The sequence below is a fragment of the Corythoichthys intestinalis genome, chromosome 7, assembly GCF_030265065.1.
Source record: "Corythoichthys intestinalis isolate RoL2023-P3 chromosome 7, ASM3026506v1, whole genome shotgun sequence".
Classification (NCBI taxonomy): Eukaryota; Metazoa; Chordata; class Actinopteri; order Syngnathiformes; family Syngnathidae; genus Corythoichthys; species Corythoichthys intestinalis.
Window position 1 is genome coordinate 10577262 of NC_080401.1, and position 16913 is coordinate 10594174.

The 16913-nt window shown below is 41.3% G+C and overlaps 1 long non-coding RNA gene across 1 annotated transcript in view; it reads left to right on the forward strand.

Annotated features, from left to right (window-relative positions):
* Positions 1–8066: 8066 nt before the first annotated feature.
* LOC130918752 (uncharacterized) overlaps positions 8067–16913 on the forward strand; it is a 39796-nt gene continuing 30949 nt past the window's right edge. Inside the window, exon 1 of the long non-coding RNA XR_009063828.1 lies at positions 8067–8548. This is a non-coding gene — a long non-coding RNA (uncharacterized LOC130918752). The remainder of the gene's footprint in view (positions 8549–16913) is intronic.

The following is a 16913-nucleotide window of genomic DNA, read 5'->3' on the forward strand; positions in this document are numbered from 1 at the left end:
TATCTGTTTTTTTTTCATTTCATTCATTTTTGTTGTTTGCCTTATTGCTTTACAAATGTTATATATATAGGATAGTCAATTACATGCAATGAAACTTTTTGGACACCAGGGGAGCCTGGCTTCCCCTTAAACTCCGCTTATGGTCACTTCCTGTTGATTTTGGGTTATTGAACAAGTGACCCAGGAATAATTAGGCAGTGACTCAAATTAAACAGGAAGTGACCTGTAAATGTCCCCCAAAATCAGAAAGACTGGCTGTGAATGCTTTGGTTTCGAATGTACAAACGTTAATCTTCAAAGAAGTTTTTGAACGTCTGCTAGTGTACTGTATGAACACTTTAGTGAATAACTTTACATACATGACTGAAATTGCATCAACAAGAGCGAAATATATTTTTTAATATGTATGTCTAATCTGATGACATAAAATCTATGCATTAAATTGTTCTTTCAGGATGTGGATGTATGTAGCCATAGTTCCCTTGTTTAGAATGATTTACCAGATTTATTCATGCCGTGTGAATCTTAACAGTAGGCCTAAAGGTAGTTTAAATTTTAAGTGTGGCCTTCTTTAGCCAACAAACACATACGTTGAAAATAGTGGCCTGAGGGCTGACAGTTGTCCTTCCGGGGGATTTAAGGACGTCCAACGAGTTTCTGCGGTGCGGCACTCTCATGTAAATGCTTGCCAACGATCAGCTCCCACATTTAACATGCAGCTTTTGTTTTACATCTCGGCCCTTTGTGTATGTGGGGTGGGTAAGCGATGTGTGCTATGTAGTTGGTTGAGCATAAGTACATAATTCATTAAGTAGGCACTGTAAGTATTCCTTCCAGCATTTCCTGTCTTGTGGGGCTCAGATGGTGTTACCAGGGTTAGATGAGGCTTTAGCACCTGCTGTCACTCCTACTTCCAACATACAACAGGCTAGCTTTGGCTTGATGAGGATTACCTTAGCAAGTAATTGACTGATGTAGTAGATAACATCATATTATGACCTCTACTTTAAAAACATTGCAAAATAAGTTAGCAGAAGTCACTGAGTTGTCTGATGGAGAAATCTTTTTTTTTTCTTCTTGAACACCATTGAAAGTTTTCGTCATATTGAGAAAAATCTGGGAAACAGAATTAACTATGGCTGTGGATATTTTGACGACAAGTGAGTTGATAAAATATGTGAGGCTCAAATACAAAATCGGAATGAATAAAAATCTGAGCAATAATATAATATGATAATAATGTAACGAATTGGGTTCTAATGTGGCGGTTGTGTTTTGAATGCTGTTCCTGAATGCACCATGTGACTGACACCAGAATGAGAGAGGTGCGTTAGAGTGGGAAGCTTTTAGTTTCTCTTTTCATGTCCTGTAGCTGTTGGCGTCAGCTACGACGAACAGTAGCTATGTTGTCAGAAGTGGGTAGAGTAGCCAAAACTTTTACTCAAGTAAGAGTAGCGTTCAAAATAATATTACTCAAGGAAAAGTAAAAGTAGTCATCCCAAAAATGTAATCAAGTGCAAGTAAAAAAGTATTTGGTGTTTAGAATACTCAAGTAATGAATAGCATTATGACTAACTGCTTATATTTTTGTTGGATTTAAAAAAAAAAAAATATTTTTTTTTTTCTGAGCACAAAGTTATCTATATGGACTGTTGGTATAAAGATTCTGCACAATAACCAATTATATAACCACATTGTGCTAAAGAATTACAAAAAAAAAAAAAAAAAAAACATTAAAAAAAAATCATTGAATACTAATGAGAGAAAAAAAAGTTACATAAATGAACATTACTCGTCTAAAGAACATGCCTGCTCTCTGGTGGAAAAACATTTTTTTTGAAGAGTTTGAATAGTAAATAGTTCCTTCATGATTACTATTTAGAAATTAAAAGGATTATATCTCCGGTTTTCCTGGGTCAATCGGGGCCAAATAAAAACTGGGAGAGAGGTTAAAATCCGCGCATTCGAGTCATATTGAGGGCAGCGGTCTATATCAAATACTTCATTTTTTATGGTGCTTTAAAGACGCTACATGATTGAAAAGGCTGGCGCGAAGATGGAACAGCAAGCTTGCATCTGATTGGGAAATGGAGTCATGTGATTATTATTGCGACGTCTCATTGGTGAAATCGGTAGAGCTACCCTGGTAATACATCAGGAGCGTCTCTACTCTTGGCATCGCTGACTAAAAAATAATAAATCCAAAATGTAGAATAAAGAGGAAAAATGTAACGACTCATGTGTAGTCCAAAGTAGCGGAGTAAAAGTAGTGTTTTTTCTTCACAAATCTACTCAAGTAAAAAGTATAGCTTAGTAAAACTACTCTTAGAAGTACATTTTTCTCAGAAAGTTACTCAAGTAAATGTAATGGAGTACATGTAAAGCATTACTACCCACCTCTGCGTGTTGTGTTGCACAAGTTTTGAAATAAATGATTAAAAATCTGATGAAGCTGGCAACTTCCTTGCCGATGTTTTAATAATACTAATAATATTGAGAGTCGTCCTTGAGATTGTTGACATATTCTGGCCGTGTTGTCAAGCTGGTTCACCAAAGTGCACACCTCACTCATATTTTTCTGTCATTTTCTTCTTAATGTCTATGTTAAGCGCCACCTTTTTCCTTGTTTCACCACCTTTACTACCCTTCTTGGGACCCATGTTGATTTCTCGAGCAAGAAAACAATGACATTGTGACGATGTCATAAATCATTGTATTTTGAGCATGTCGTCATATGTCGAGACAAACGGCGAGTCAAATTTTACGTAAGATGTCGAAAGCACCGTATATCGATGCAATCGTTTGTCAAGGTACCACTCTACTCCAATGGAAGAGCTGCTGCAAGTGCACAGCTCTTTTTAGAGAAACATAAACTTTCACTTATACATGAATGTCCATGAAACAACTTGATCATTACTATGCCTTGTCAACTATTTCTATAAAATAGGTCTCCTCTCTTTTTTTGCAGCAGAGCAAAGCATCTCTCTGTACAGAAGACACACGACTAATCACTCTTATTGTAGCCTAGTCCCATCATGGATCTGCACCAAGCAGTAATTTTGTTATGGAGGCTAACAACACAGAGCGAGTCATTATCTTAGCGCCAGGCTAGGGCCCCTATTTAAAGATTCACACCATGAATGAACAATTAGAGAACAGATTGCTGGCCTAAGTGGGGGAGAAGCAGGAAAAGACTGAGGGAGAGGAGACGAGGCCAGTGTGTGCACCCACTAAGCGGGTGATATGGTCTGCAAATGTTATCACAGTAGTTCTAAATTTCTGTATTTAGGATGTGATAAGGATAAAACAAATACCACATAAGGCAAATTTTAAAGCATATATCTATTTTTTATAGTTCCTGCTGCAATTCCAGATTGCACACTCATTTGGGGTTCCAATAATGTAATTGAATGCACAATTGACAAAAACACACAATAAAGAACAATATCAGAGTGATGGGTGGTGCCCTGCACAAGGACACTTTGGGCAACTGGAAGCACGTCATTGCCGGCGACAAGTGAGTGGTGTGTGTATTAGTGAGTGTGTTTGTCTCTACCCATGCCTTTTGTTAATGTTTTTCAAAAGAAACTGTCAACTTCCAGAAAAGACAAGAAGCATACTTTGTTTTGTTTTCCAAAGTCTGAATGGGAGCGTTGTGAAGAGGCAGCAAGAGAAAGAGGTAAGCAGTGAAGAAAAAGAGGAGCAGCGGTAACATGTAATTTACCGTTTGCCCCAGTTGTACTGTACACAGCTTTAGATATGCTAATGCTTCTCTTTGTCGGACTCCACAGATAGCCATCAATCACCTGTCAATTGGTCTATTGGAAGGGGAAAAAAACGAAATTTTAAAGAGAGAGGAATTATCCCCTCCCTTGGTTCTCCTCTCCTTCCTCTTCTCTGCTACCTCACAGAATTGGGGATACTGGGAAAGTCTGGAAAGTGGATATTTTGGGATCTGGATAAGGATTGGGAAAGATCCTCAGAAATATGTATTTTACTTCAGATTTTTATATAGAATTAATTGTCATTTATTAGCCCTGAATTCTTCAACATTCTCTTGTTATTGTTGCTATTTTTCAGAATGCATGAAATAAAGAGTAAAGTTGGATATTGACAGCTTTGAGTAAAGTTGGGCCGCACACAACATGCCTGCTTCTGTCAGGAGAGAATAAGCCCTTTATGTCACTAGCTCATGTACATGCTTAGATAAGCTAACAGGCCCATTAGTGCCAGTTCATTTAGCTCGTTAGCTGAAGCCTCTGGGCTGATGACATTCATTACGTATCATTAGCACACAATTAAGATGTCTTACTCTGACTCTATGGATACTAATGTTACAAAACATTTTAAATAGTCCTTTATGAAATGTTTCTGTCTACAGGACATGATTTATGAGCGCTACGTGACATGACATGACGGTTATATTAACCAGCTCAGATAGACTGACTCCTTGCTGCATTCTGTTTTTGGCCATGAAGAAATAAAGGTTGCTTGTAGTGGTTGTTTAGGTTTGTGTATTTTGTTTTTCCCCAAAGCAAACCATTCTCAACATAACGCCTCCTTGTAATCATGATGTAATCAAATTCCACATCATGCGTAAATGTGTCCAGATAAAACATTCGTATAGCGGCTTCTACATCTCCAGCATATTGTAATGGAAGTGTTTTGAAAACTATGCAGACAATTCCACAAACTTAATCCTTTCACTGGACCAAGTATCAAAACCACTGGCTCAGGTCAATGTGTCAGTTACTAAATGAATGACATTTATTTTTTTTTAAAGGTAGAATTAATGAAAAATGCCAAAAAAAAACATGAATCAAGTGCAACTAATGCTAATCAAATTATATAATCATTCCATATTCACTCCAGTATACATAAATAAATCCAAATCGACTCCACTGACCACGTACACATATTTGAACGTTTTCGGTAAACAAATACACACCAAAAAAAACAACTTTTTTTTCTTCGGAACACCAGAGGGAGGCGCGCCCGCGGGAGATCCCTGTGACTGGGCAAAGCTTTCCTGTCTTCCCCTTACTGCCCTCTGGAAGTCTCCTCCAGCTCGGTTGTTGTGGCAACAGTTTAGAAGTCAAAGAGATGACTAAGCCAATTATGGCAAATGATTTTCGAGCTAGACCGTCATTATGACGATATTATTTTCTCTGCAGTCACGTGGATGAATGCACGGTTCATACCATTGGTTTCATATGCGTTAACTTTTCTCGAACTTACACTGCTGGCCAAATGTATTGGCACCCCAGCAATTCTGTCAGATGATGCTCAATTTCTCCGAAAAAAATGATTGCAATTACAAATGCTTTGGTAGTAATATCTTTATTGATTTTGCTTGCAATGAAAAAACACAAAAGAAAATGGAAAACAAATTAAATCATTATCATTTTACACAAAACTCCGAAAATGAGCCAGACAAAAGTATTGGCACCCTTTGAAAAATTGTGATGCTTCTCTCATTTGTGTAATTAACAGCACCTGTTACTTACCTGGGTCACATAACAGGTGGTGGTAATAACTAAATCACAACTGCAGCCAGTTAAAATGGATTGAAGTTGATGCAACCTCTGTCCTGTGTCCTTGTGTGTACCACGTTGAGCATGGAGAAAAGAAAGAAGACCAATGAACTGTCTGAGGACTTGGGAAGCAAATTTGTGAAGAAGTATGGGCAATCTTAAGGCTACAAGTCCATCTCTAAAGACCTCAATGTTCCTGTGTCTACCGTGCGCAGTGTCATCAATAAATGTAAATCCCATGGCACTGTGTCTACCCACCCTAGATGTGGACGGAAAAGAAAAATTGACGAGAGATTTCATCGAAAGATCGTGGGGATGGTGGATAAAGAACCTTGACTAAAATACAAATAAGTTCGAGCTGCCCTGCAGTCCGAGGGTACAACAGTATCAACCCGTACTATCCGTCGGCGTCGCAATGAAAAGGGTAGGATACTCACTTCTGACCCAGAGACATAAAAAAGCCAGGCTGTAGTTTGCCAAAACTTACCTGAGAAAGCCAAAAACGTTTTGTAAGAATGTTCTCTGGTCAGATGAGACAAAAGTAGATCTTTTTGGGAAAAGGGATCGTCATAGAGTTTACAGGGGGAAAAAAAATGAGGCCTTTAAAGAAAACAACACGGTCCCCCTAGTCAAACATGGCGGAGGTTCCCTGATATTTTGGGGTTGCTTTGCTGCCTCTGGCACAGGACTGCTTGACCGTGTGCATGGCATTATGAAGTCTGAAGACTACCAACAAATTTTGCAGCATAATTTAGGGCCCAGTGTGAGAAAGCTGGGTCTCTCTCAGAGGTCATGGGTCTTCCAGCAGGACAATGATCCAAACACACTTCAAAAAGCAATAGAAAATGGTTTTGAGACAAATCACTGGAGACTTCTAAAGTAGAGAGCAATGCGGTCAGACCTGCATCCCATAGAACACCTGTGGAGAGATCTGAAAATGGCAGTTTGGAGAAGGCACTCTTCAAATCTCAGAGATCTGGAGCGTTGGCCAAAAAAGAATGGTCTAAAATTCCAGCAGAGCATTGTAAGAATCTCATTAATGGATACCGGAAGAGGTTGTTTGCAGTTATTTTGTCTAAAGGGTGTGCTACCAAGTATTAGGCTGACGGTGCCAATACTTTTGTCCGGCCTATTTTTGGAGTTTTGTATAAAACGATTATGACTCTCTTTCGTGTTTTTGTAATTGCAAGCAAAATAAATAAAGATATTACTACCAAAGCATTTCTAATCGCAATCATTTTCTGGGAGAAATTGAGCATTATCTGACAGAATTGCAGGGGTGCCAATACTTTTGTCCAGCAGTGTACTTGTCTGCATATATGGGCATTGATATGCACACCTCACAGTAAGCCTCATTTTTGTCTAATCGTAGCCGAGCCAATTCCAGCGGTCTTACCACTGGGGCTGAAACTTTCTCTCCCTTTTGTTTTCATATTGGATTTGCTTTCCCTCAACTCCTCCGATAACTTTCTCTTTCTTGAGTGGTCTTTTTTCCTTAGTGCTTGGCCGGTAGCTGGGGGTTTCAGAAACATGTCATCTTGTAGTATAACGTTAGGCGGGTACTGAGATGCTAACAATCAATCAGCAGCAGTGATCAGGTTGCGCGCGTTCATGCAAGAGCGAGCGAGCGAGGTGTGTTTACGCCCCACAGAGAGCAAAGGCTGGCTGCAGAGAATAAGGTTTTCTTTGATCGAGATAGCGGAACGTCACCAAAACACGGAACCACTGGGAATTAATGTGAAATAAGATTATTTTTTTTAAAACAGGCACATTATTTTTACTGGCGGGCCAGTGGTTGAAGCATTCTGGTTGACAGTTTTAAAAGTACGTCCGGGCTACCGGGCCATTTTTATTGTCGACCCTTGCTTTGATTGTGTTTGTGGTATGAGGATGGATGGATGGATGGATGGATGGATGGATGGATGGATGGATGGATGGATGGATGGATGGATGGATGCGTGGTTGGTTTGATACATTTTTTTTGTCCAAAACTGTCATAGGTCATCTTTTTGTTACAGCACTTTATTCACTAGTGTGATGGAAAACATTGAAATCTTTTCACAAAAACGTCTCATGTATATACACGGTTAAATGCCCCACACACCCCTACACACACACATACAGAGGCAAAAAGAGTATTCTATTTATTCTCCCTATCACACTCCCCCACCCACTGATCCGAACACAGACAGGCATTATTGATTTTACCGTCTCCAAGATGTTGAAAGTGTGTGTTTGTGTGAATGTAGGTGTTTGTGTAGTTGTGTGTCTGTGCGTGCGTACGTGCGGGTGCATGTGCGTATACAAAAGGATTAAAACCCTCACTCAGCTCTGATACCATCAGCCATCAGGCACCCTAGTCCACTTCGTACTTTCCCGACTGCCACATTGTCTATTCTGCTCCGCTATGTGAAAAATGTTGAATATCAACAATGGCTTTCAGTGGTGTATTGTTGAGTTTTTGTATGAACTAATCTTGCCTCAGTGAAAGAGACCTAGGGCTTGGACAAAACGTCTAGAGCCACAGCATTCCTAGCTGGCTCTCCCCTTGAACACTGAGTAGAAAGCTGGAGCTGAGGAAGGCAGGCAAGGCAGGCTGCAGGATAGGCAGGGAGGCACAGATACAGGCCCACCGAAGGTAGTCGGAGGCCGGACTGGAGTATGAGGGGAAGGACTGGGGTGGGATGGTCCAGATGATATGAGATCGAGGTAAAGATGACGAAGGCTAAGAATGAGACACTGGGAATGCGAATAGACAAGAAAAAATACATGAAGAATTATGGTCATTTTGAGACTGGCCAAGGACATTAAAAGCCTCTCTTAGAAGAAATACTGGATCAGTTCTTGCAAAGATGTCTAGAAAGTCTATAGAGAGAGTTCCAAGTCCAGCATCATAGCAGTGGATTGTGTTTTCATTTTCCTGCAGTGGAACACTGGTGGGGTAGCGGCTGACATCCAATCAGAGGACAGGACTGCAGGCCTTGTCATAAGAACCAGCGTGACATCACTGAAAGGTAAGAGGACTAAAAGAATTGACTGAGCTTGACTATTTACAAGGTATAATTTTGCACATTTGTCTCTTCTTCAAATCAAACCTGAAAACAAAGTTTTAGCTATGGTCGGACAGTCTGCTGTTGATTGTTAGTATATTTATATAGTAGCTGTCACTGTGAAATGGTTAGTGTAGTAAAATGCATGTTGTGCTGCATGCATTGATATTTTCTTTAACTGGTGCTGGAGTCTAATGAGGCGAACTGAATGAGGACAAATAGATGAAATGCGATGATAAGGCCGTTTTTGTGTCGAAAGGTGTCAGGTCTGAAGATTATTGTGTGGTCAGTATAGAGTCATGGGTAGGGAGCTCAGGTGAATTAGAATGTATAAATATTGCCTTCACTTACCTTTGCGCCTCGGTGTTGATTTACATATTCAAACTGCAAAGATATTCATCCTTGGATGTGATGATAATACAGCATAAGCCAATGTGTTCGAGTAAACTTTACTGTCAAATATGCTATAAAGTGGGTACATGACATACAGCATGGATGAAATATAAATCCTATCACAGTAAGACCAAAGTGCAAAACATAAAATGAGCATTGCCTTTGAGACTTTTATGATAAATGTGTGCATGAATTAAGATATTAATAAGAGATACAATTTATATTATTGTGCATGTAATTTTGTTGAAGTCGCACCAGCCAAAAAATGCACAATGAAGATGAAAAAAATATGGATATAAATCGAACTGGACTATTCCCATTAAGTGCCATTTTGTGGTGATGGTGATGGTGGTAGGGGATTTTGTTTGATTGAAAACCTAGAACAAAAATGATATATTATAGTGATAACAATAAAATCACTACCAAATACATTACATTTTCTGCATCACTTTTGAACATCGATGAAAGTAGAGGGCACTCCTGCAATGGCTGTCACTGTGGAGGGAAAAAAATGATTAAATAATTAATGAAATAAATAAATAAATAAATAAATAAATGAATATTATTTTGATCAGTTAAACTCCAAATTACTCAAGTATGCACAGGCTCAAATGCACTGACACGTGACATCAATGGACAGCAACTTCAGAACAAGTGTGTAGCAGCGATGAAGCAAATGTATTTTACTTTCCTTCATTTAATAATTTGTATATTGCTTTGTTACCTCAAAATACCCCCAAACCGCGGACGCGTTGGCTGTGAGATAGTAGCGTTAGCGAGACCGCGTCAGCTTGCGTATTGCTTCTCTCTGTGTTTTGATTACGTCATCACAAGAGGACTCAGGTTCTTCACACTATTTGGTGGTAAACTTTCGTTCTTCAAAACTGAAAACAGATAATGCATTTTTAGCTATTTTCGGCCGATAGTTTTCGGTGCCGAATTTCTATCAAAATTAATTATACTTAGTGCCAGCAGGGGGCGTCAAAACGCTAGAAAAACTGGCAGGCAATGAGTGGACATGACAGCGCTGCCATTATGCATACTGGCCCTAAACCAATAATGAAAAACCGATGTCGATAAAATGCTTTTATCGGTCGATATTATTGGACAACTATAATGTGCGTGAAAATATACAATGTGTGTGGGGGTGTGTGGGTGCCAGAGAGAGAGAGAAAGAAAGAGGATGAAGTGAGTTTGTGTTTGCGGTTTGAGGTCAGTGCCACAGTAACCTGGAATTGAGATATGTTTGACTTAACCCTTCACCCTCTACACACACGATGCATACCCCCTACCACCACACACACGCACACACACCCTTGCAAAGGCATCATAATTGGTGGCCCCTGGTGATTTGTCCTCTCAGCTTGAAGCCCTGTCATTCCTCTCTACTCTCTCTGCTCACAATTACAGCCCTGAAGTGAACAGGAAAATCTGCTTCAATCTAGCAATTAGCCCTGAGGACACTAGCTGCGTGTGTGCGCACGCCACGCATGTGTTTGTCTGTGTAGATGTGTCTATAGGGGTGTGTGTGTGATCTCAGTGATCTCCCTCTTGTCAGGACATCAAAATGCTACAGGAACGACACACTTGCAGTGATGCTGTTTGTAGTTATGTGCACAATTTCTGACATTTACATTGTAGGTATCTAAATAATATCCAAATGGTCCTCTTGTCCCCCACATACTGGGCCTGATTTCCTAAATGCACAAACAGCAGGTGCTAAATTGTGTGTTCGCTGAAACAGATTGATGGCTGTCATGCACGTGATAAACATAGATTGCAATCTTGTTGTAAGATCCCTTAAAAAGGGCGCTGAACAGGGTCATTAGCAGAAAAATATCAATACAAACTATCTTGGATTTGTTGTAAACATGTTCCTAAAAGTACAGTGATTCAATTGTGTTGAAAGGCAAGGGCAGTCAACGTTCAGGAGGTGATGTGGTGGGTGGAGGAGGGATGATTTTTGAGGCCTGGGGGATGGCAGGCCTGACTGGGCAGCAACAGAGATGCTTAGTGCCGCCTGACTTCCTCCTAAAGACGCAGCCTCCCCTATGTGTCCTGCTCATCTCCTCCTGTGTGTCTTCTCCCTGCTTCAGTATCCTTCAGTCTTCTCCCCTCCTTTTGTCCATTCCCTCCATCACCCTCAAGTTGCTTCTCCTCACTCACTTTTCCACTCTGTGCCTTCCATTTCGCACACTTTCTTATTGTATCCCCCTCTGGGCCGTTACTGATGCTCATCAGTGGGCTTAGAAGCTGGGGGTTTGCGGCTGCAATGATGGGATGGAGAGAATAGTGTGGTGGGTGTGTTGAGGTGGACAAAAGCTCTGTGACCGTTCAGAGTGGTTGGGTCTGAAAAGAACCTGGACATCATCTTAATGCAAAGAGTGGACAGACAGACTCAGGCAGACAGATATAGCGGATTCAGCTCTTTATCCTCATCCTTTAGGTGATGCCCGCTTTGGCCAAAATAAAGCACATCTTCCATCTTGTGCTCTTCCTTCAATGACTGATGTTTTATCAAAAGAGGATAGATAGAGCAAAGAGGTAATATAGCTGAGGGACAGATACTTAAGATGAAGAAAACTTTTCTGGGAGGAGAAACTCCTCAATAAGATGTCAGTATCTACCTGTAATAGAAGTATTATGTGTTTTTATTTAATATCAGGCCATTGCAAATGAGTGGTTCAATGTTTCTGTATTACATTTATTTGGATTTATGTTCCAGAATTAGGAAAGAAGAACCGTAGATGTAGTACGAAATAAGAGTTTTTAAAGTTCTAGAAAGTTGATATTTAATCGACCTACCTTTATTTAAGTTGTTACACAAGTAGTGTTGTTGTGGTTGTTGTTGTTGTCATTCCTAAAAAAGTGAACTAATTGAAAAATAGCTCTGTAATAGTAACTGATTATAAGATACATCCTAGGATGCACTGGAACACATCATCAGTGATGTGCCTGAGATCAACGGGGGTTTCGGGTCTTTCAACATCATACACTCTCCCTCAGGTGACCAATCCAGGGATGATCAGACCCCGGCTTGTGTCCCAGTAACATTGGCTCACAAATCGCTCCTCCTGATCCGGAGCCATCTAGAGGCTCTCTCTGCTGCCTCCATGGTGGTCTTGATGGCCTTTCTTTTCTCAGCACCTGTGATGCCCAGGAGTGTGAGTACCTTGCATAGTGAGCGGCCCGCAAAGCCTCTACACCCCACTTCAATGGGCTCACAGCGTGCCTTCCAGCCTCCTCTCTGGCATTGCTCGACGAGCTCCTGGTACTTTGACCGCTTCCGCTCATTTGCCTCCTCTATACTCTCCAGCCCTGACAAAGGTGATTCTCCTCTTGTCAGGTTGTTGTTTGCTGCTGTTGTTTTTGGCCACGGCTTTAGCTATAGCTTCTGCAATGGTTTTCAGCACCTAGTCGTGCCGCCAACGGTAGCGACCCTCCCTGAGAGCTTTAGAGCAGCTGCTCAGGATGTGCTCCAGCAAGCCTTTCTTGGAGCACAACACGCAGGCTGGAGAGTCATTCAGGCCCCAAAGATGGAGATTGGCTGGGCTCGGTAGGACGACATATACAGCCTGAACCATGAACTTTATGCGCTGTGGTTCTGTCTGCCTGATCTCAGACCAGGTCATCTTCCACTCCAGTGTACCCTCCCACCTAGTCCATGCTCCCTGCTGCTGCATGCCCACCATCTTGCTGGTTCGTTCCTCCTCAACCTTTGCACGCACCTCTTTTAGGACTAGCTGGCGTTTATCCTTACCTTGTGCCTTCTCATAGCGAGGTTGGGGAAGGGCTCCAAGCCCAGCATGACCTCTTGCCACTGCACCCACCAAGATCCTATATCTCAGTCGAGACTCGGCTACCTTCAAGCTTTCCTGAGCCCTCCACTTCCTACCAGATGGCACTACGACTACGCCTGCTGATGCCACTTTGGGGCCCTTGGAGTCCCGGTAGAGCAAAGCCTCTTTGGTGCGAAAGGCCCTAAACTCCTCGTCCAGGCTGTTGAAAGGGAGCTGAAGCTTGTTGGTCTTCCCATACAGTGCATAAGCTACGAGGAAAACCCATTCATCGGCGGAGGTAGGTGCTGATCTTCCTCTTCAGAGTCTCCACTGTTGACAGAGGAACCTCATACACTAACAGAGGCCAGAGCGCTCTGGGTAAGACACCATGCTGGTAAATCCACGCCTTAAACCATCCCTTAAGCTAAAGTTAGTAAAAGCAATACAAAATCTGTGTGTGTGTGTGTGTGTGTGTGTGGGGGGGGGGGGTCCAGTCACTCAATTTACTTTATAAACATTTTTCATATACATACAAATTCATGTAATATTTGGACTATACTCTGCTACCCCCCCCCCCCCCCCCCCACACACACACACACACACACACACTTTGAACCTCGTGGCTTATAGTACAGTGCATCTTATGTATGGATTTTTACAGGCTAATGAGCTGCATAGCCCATAATTTTATGTGGACGTGTCATTGCTGGTGTAGTGATGCATTTGCCTGACTTCAATTCCCACTCAGTAGCGGTTAGATTGTGGATGCGAATGGCAATTTAGGGTGCAGTTCGGCGTTCGCCCATGGTTGGCTGTGATAGGCTCCGACACCCCGCGACCCTGACAAGGACAAGCAGTGTTGAAAGTTGACAGATGGATAATGTGGACGCCTGTTGCCCGTACTCCAGTCTGACTTATCTATCAATAAATACAGTTTTTTGTTGTTGGTTTTTTAGATGGTGGGTGTAATTTATAGTCCGTAAATTACAGTAACTCACACTCTGATAAAACTTAACAAGTAATTATTGAAACCTCACTGTACCTCACGATATGATATGATTTGCGATACAACCCACATAGCAAAATGGCCCAAACTCAGTAAGGTCCCAGGCTCACCCATCTGTGCAATCAAGGCGACAATTAAGGCAAAACTGTCATAGTGCTGATCCGAGCTGCATCTGGCGCACTAACGTTAAGCGGGTGTGATTGCTATGTGGATCTGGCGAGCTGAGGCTGGATCCGGCACGCAGTCGCCTGCTATTGGGGAAGGCTCATGATGATGAATATCTCACATTATAGCAATAAAACAATTATCGATGCATGGGCCACAATATCATTCTACAATACATTGATTTGGTTACTTCCTGTGGATTTGGGGGCATTTCTGGGTGATTTCCTGTTGGTTTTGGGTTGTGACCTGCAAATGTCCCCAAATGAATAGGATGTGACTCAAAATCAACAGGAAGCGACCTGTAAAGGCCCTAAAATGAACATGAAGTGACCTATGTAAATAACCCCCAAACCGTGGATACTGGCTCTGAATGCTCTCTTTCTGTGCCATTGACGGCCCTAGAAGTCTAATCTATCTTTGACCCTCCCTGTCAAATGTGTTGGACCTCTAGCGCCATCATTCTAGTGGAAGTTTTTGGTAGCAACCTGTTTTTTTCCCCAAACAGTGACACGTTTTTAAAACAATATATCGATTCTTGGCAGGAGCATATTGCTAACCTTTTGGGATACAAGGTATCGTAATGCATCACTATTTCGACATATTGTCTTACCTCTACACTTGCGTGCTGTGCAGTTGAGCTGATGTGTTACGTGATGACACCTGCATATTGAAGTGTACAGTGCAATTCAGTTTACACGATGACCACGTGGTCATGTAATCACGCCGTAAAGCATCAGCTTATGGGATGTCATAAACCGACAACACCTAGGAACAATTTGCAGTCGCCCTCGGTGAGGAAGCTCGAGCACTTGAAGCAATCACACATACTAAGCATAGGGAGAACATACTATTTAAACTCTACACAGGAAGGCAAGGACCAGAACCACATCCTCTGAGCTTTGAGGCAGACATACTGCACTGCCCCTGAATAAATTGAATTTCATGAAAAGAATATGCTGATCCATGAAAACATGAATTTGGGGGAACAAAATGGTCATGATGGAGATGGGCCCGCAAAAGGCTGCCAATCAATGAAATGTTAAATTCCATGATTTTTAAATCACTTTGCTTCCCCCTTCAAAATGTTACATTCATGTCAACATTTATGACATGCTGTCAACATGACTCCTACAAATACTTCAGTGTTTGTTCACAGAAAATATTATTTATTTATTTGTGTTTTATGATAACCGTAATTTTCGAAATATAAGCCGCTACTTTTTCCCCTCATTTTGAATCCTTCAGTTTATACAGTAGACCAGTGCGGCTTATTTGTTGATTTAATTAATAGGTAACACTATATTTGTAAGCGGCGTCATAAAACTGCCATAAGACCGTCATAATTATAAAATGACACTATTATGGGCATTAATGAATGCTTATGACAGATGTCATTAAGTGTCATCCAGTAAATTATGTCACTAACTCCATTTATGTCCAGCTCGGATCTTTTACATCCATCCAAAAGTGAGACAATTTGTCAGATGACACAAAATTATAGCTGTCATAAGCATTTATTAATGCTCATGGCAGTGTCATATCATAATTATGATGGTCTTATGACAGTCTTATGGCAGCACTTGCTACCAAATATCATAACTAGCAATTAATGAAACAACTGGAACAGTAACTGAAGAAAAAATTATCACAGCACATAAATTTAGATTGGTATTTACATTTGTAGCGCCACAATGCATGCTAGGAGGCATGTTGGACGACAACAGTGTCGACAGCAGGTGGCAGCAGAGGTTGACTGTCTCCCTCAAGGGAGCAGCGATGGACAAATGAAGCTTTTCAGCCAATTGGTTCAATGCTTCATAGTGGTTCATTTGGTCTCATGACAGTCTTATAATGCTGCTGTCTAATAAAGTGTAACCAGTTAATATCTTTTGGTGTAAATATCCCATAATACAGTGTGGGCAGCTGTGGCATACAGTCCAGTGCGGCTTACCTATGAACAAATGGAGTTTTTGTGTCAAATTTGGTGGATGGCGCTTTATAGTCAGGTACGCCTTATAGCTCGAAAATTACGGTATATATGTTTTAATTTGGCTGCAATGGAAAAACCTAACAGTCATACTGTTGCAGTGTTTGTTCTGCTCCCAAAACTGCGTATTTGACCTCTGTGTATTTGCAAATTAGAGAAGCATTGATGTATGTATCATCAAACAAAGAGATTATAAAAGATGAAAGAGAGCATGGGGCTTTTGCACAACAATAGCTCTATAAGACTTAAACTGATCCGCGGCATACCTTTGACAGTAGCCAAACACAGATGAGGGGGTGCTCGTCAACCTGAGAACCAGCCAACATACGCCATTCTTGAACTGGGTACAAATTTCCAAATCCATTTGGTCCTCTTCTAAGTCCAACCAAGGCTGTTTGTCATTTACACTAACACATACACAATGCACACGAGCCAATACCCGGTATGAGCCAAGCGAACTCCCCATTACACATGGACTCATAAACATATGCAAAGTGTGACCATACAGATTAGCCCCACAGTAAGGCGTAAATACTGTAGCAAGCGATAGTTGTGTGTGTTTGTGTGATTGGGGGGGCTTGACAGCGGTCAGTACTGAGGCATTTGCCTTCATTTGGGGAGCATGATGATGGGATGCAGGGAGGGTGAGCGGGAGAAAGAGGATTAGAGTGATATGGAAACAAAGAACAACAATAGTTTTTCACATTTTGTCAGAGAGGATTTTATGGAAAAGCTGATTTGGAGTATGCCACCAACAAACTGCAATCAGAACTACAGGATTTATTACTAAATCAGTTTGAAAATTTGCAATGATATCATTGCCACACTGTGTGGAAGACAGCAAATATCCTGCAAAACCATTGAAACAAAGACATTTGGGGGAAAAAAAACCCAAAAAAACACGGAACAGCAGACAGCATACGTGTTGCACACAAGAACTTATTCCAAGTCTTTTGGTAAACAAATTGTTAACACATTTTTAAGAAGGAGCAAACCGGA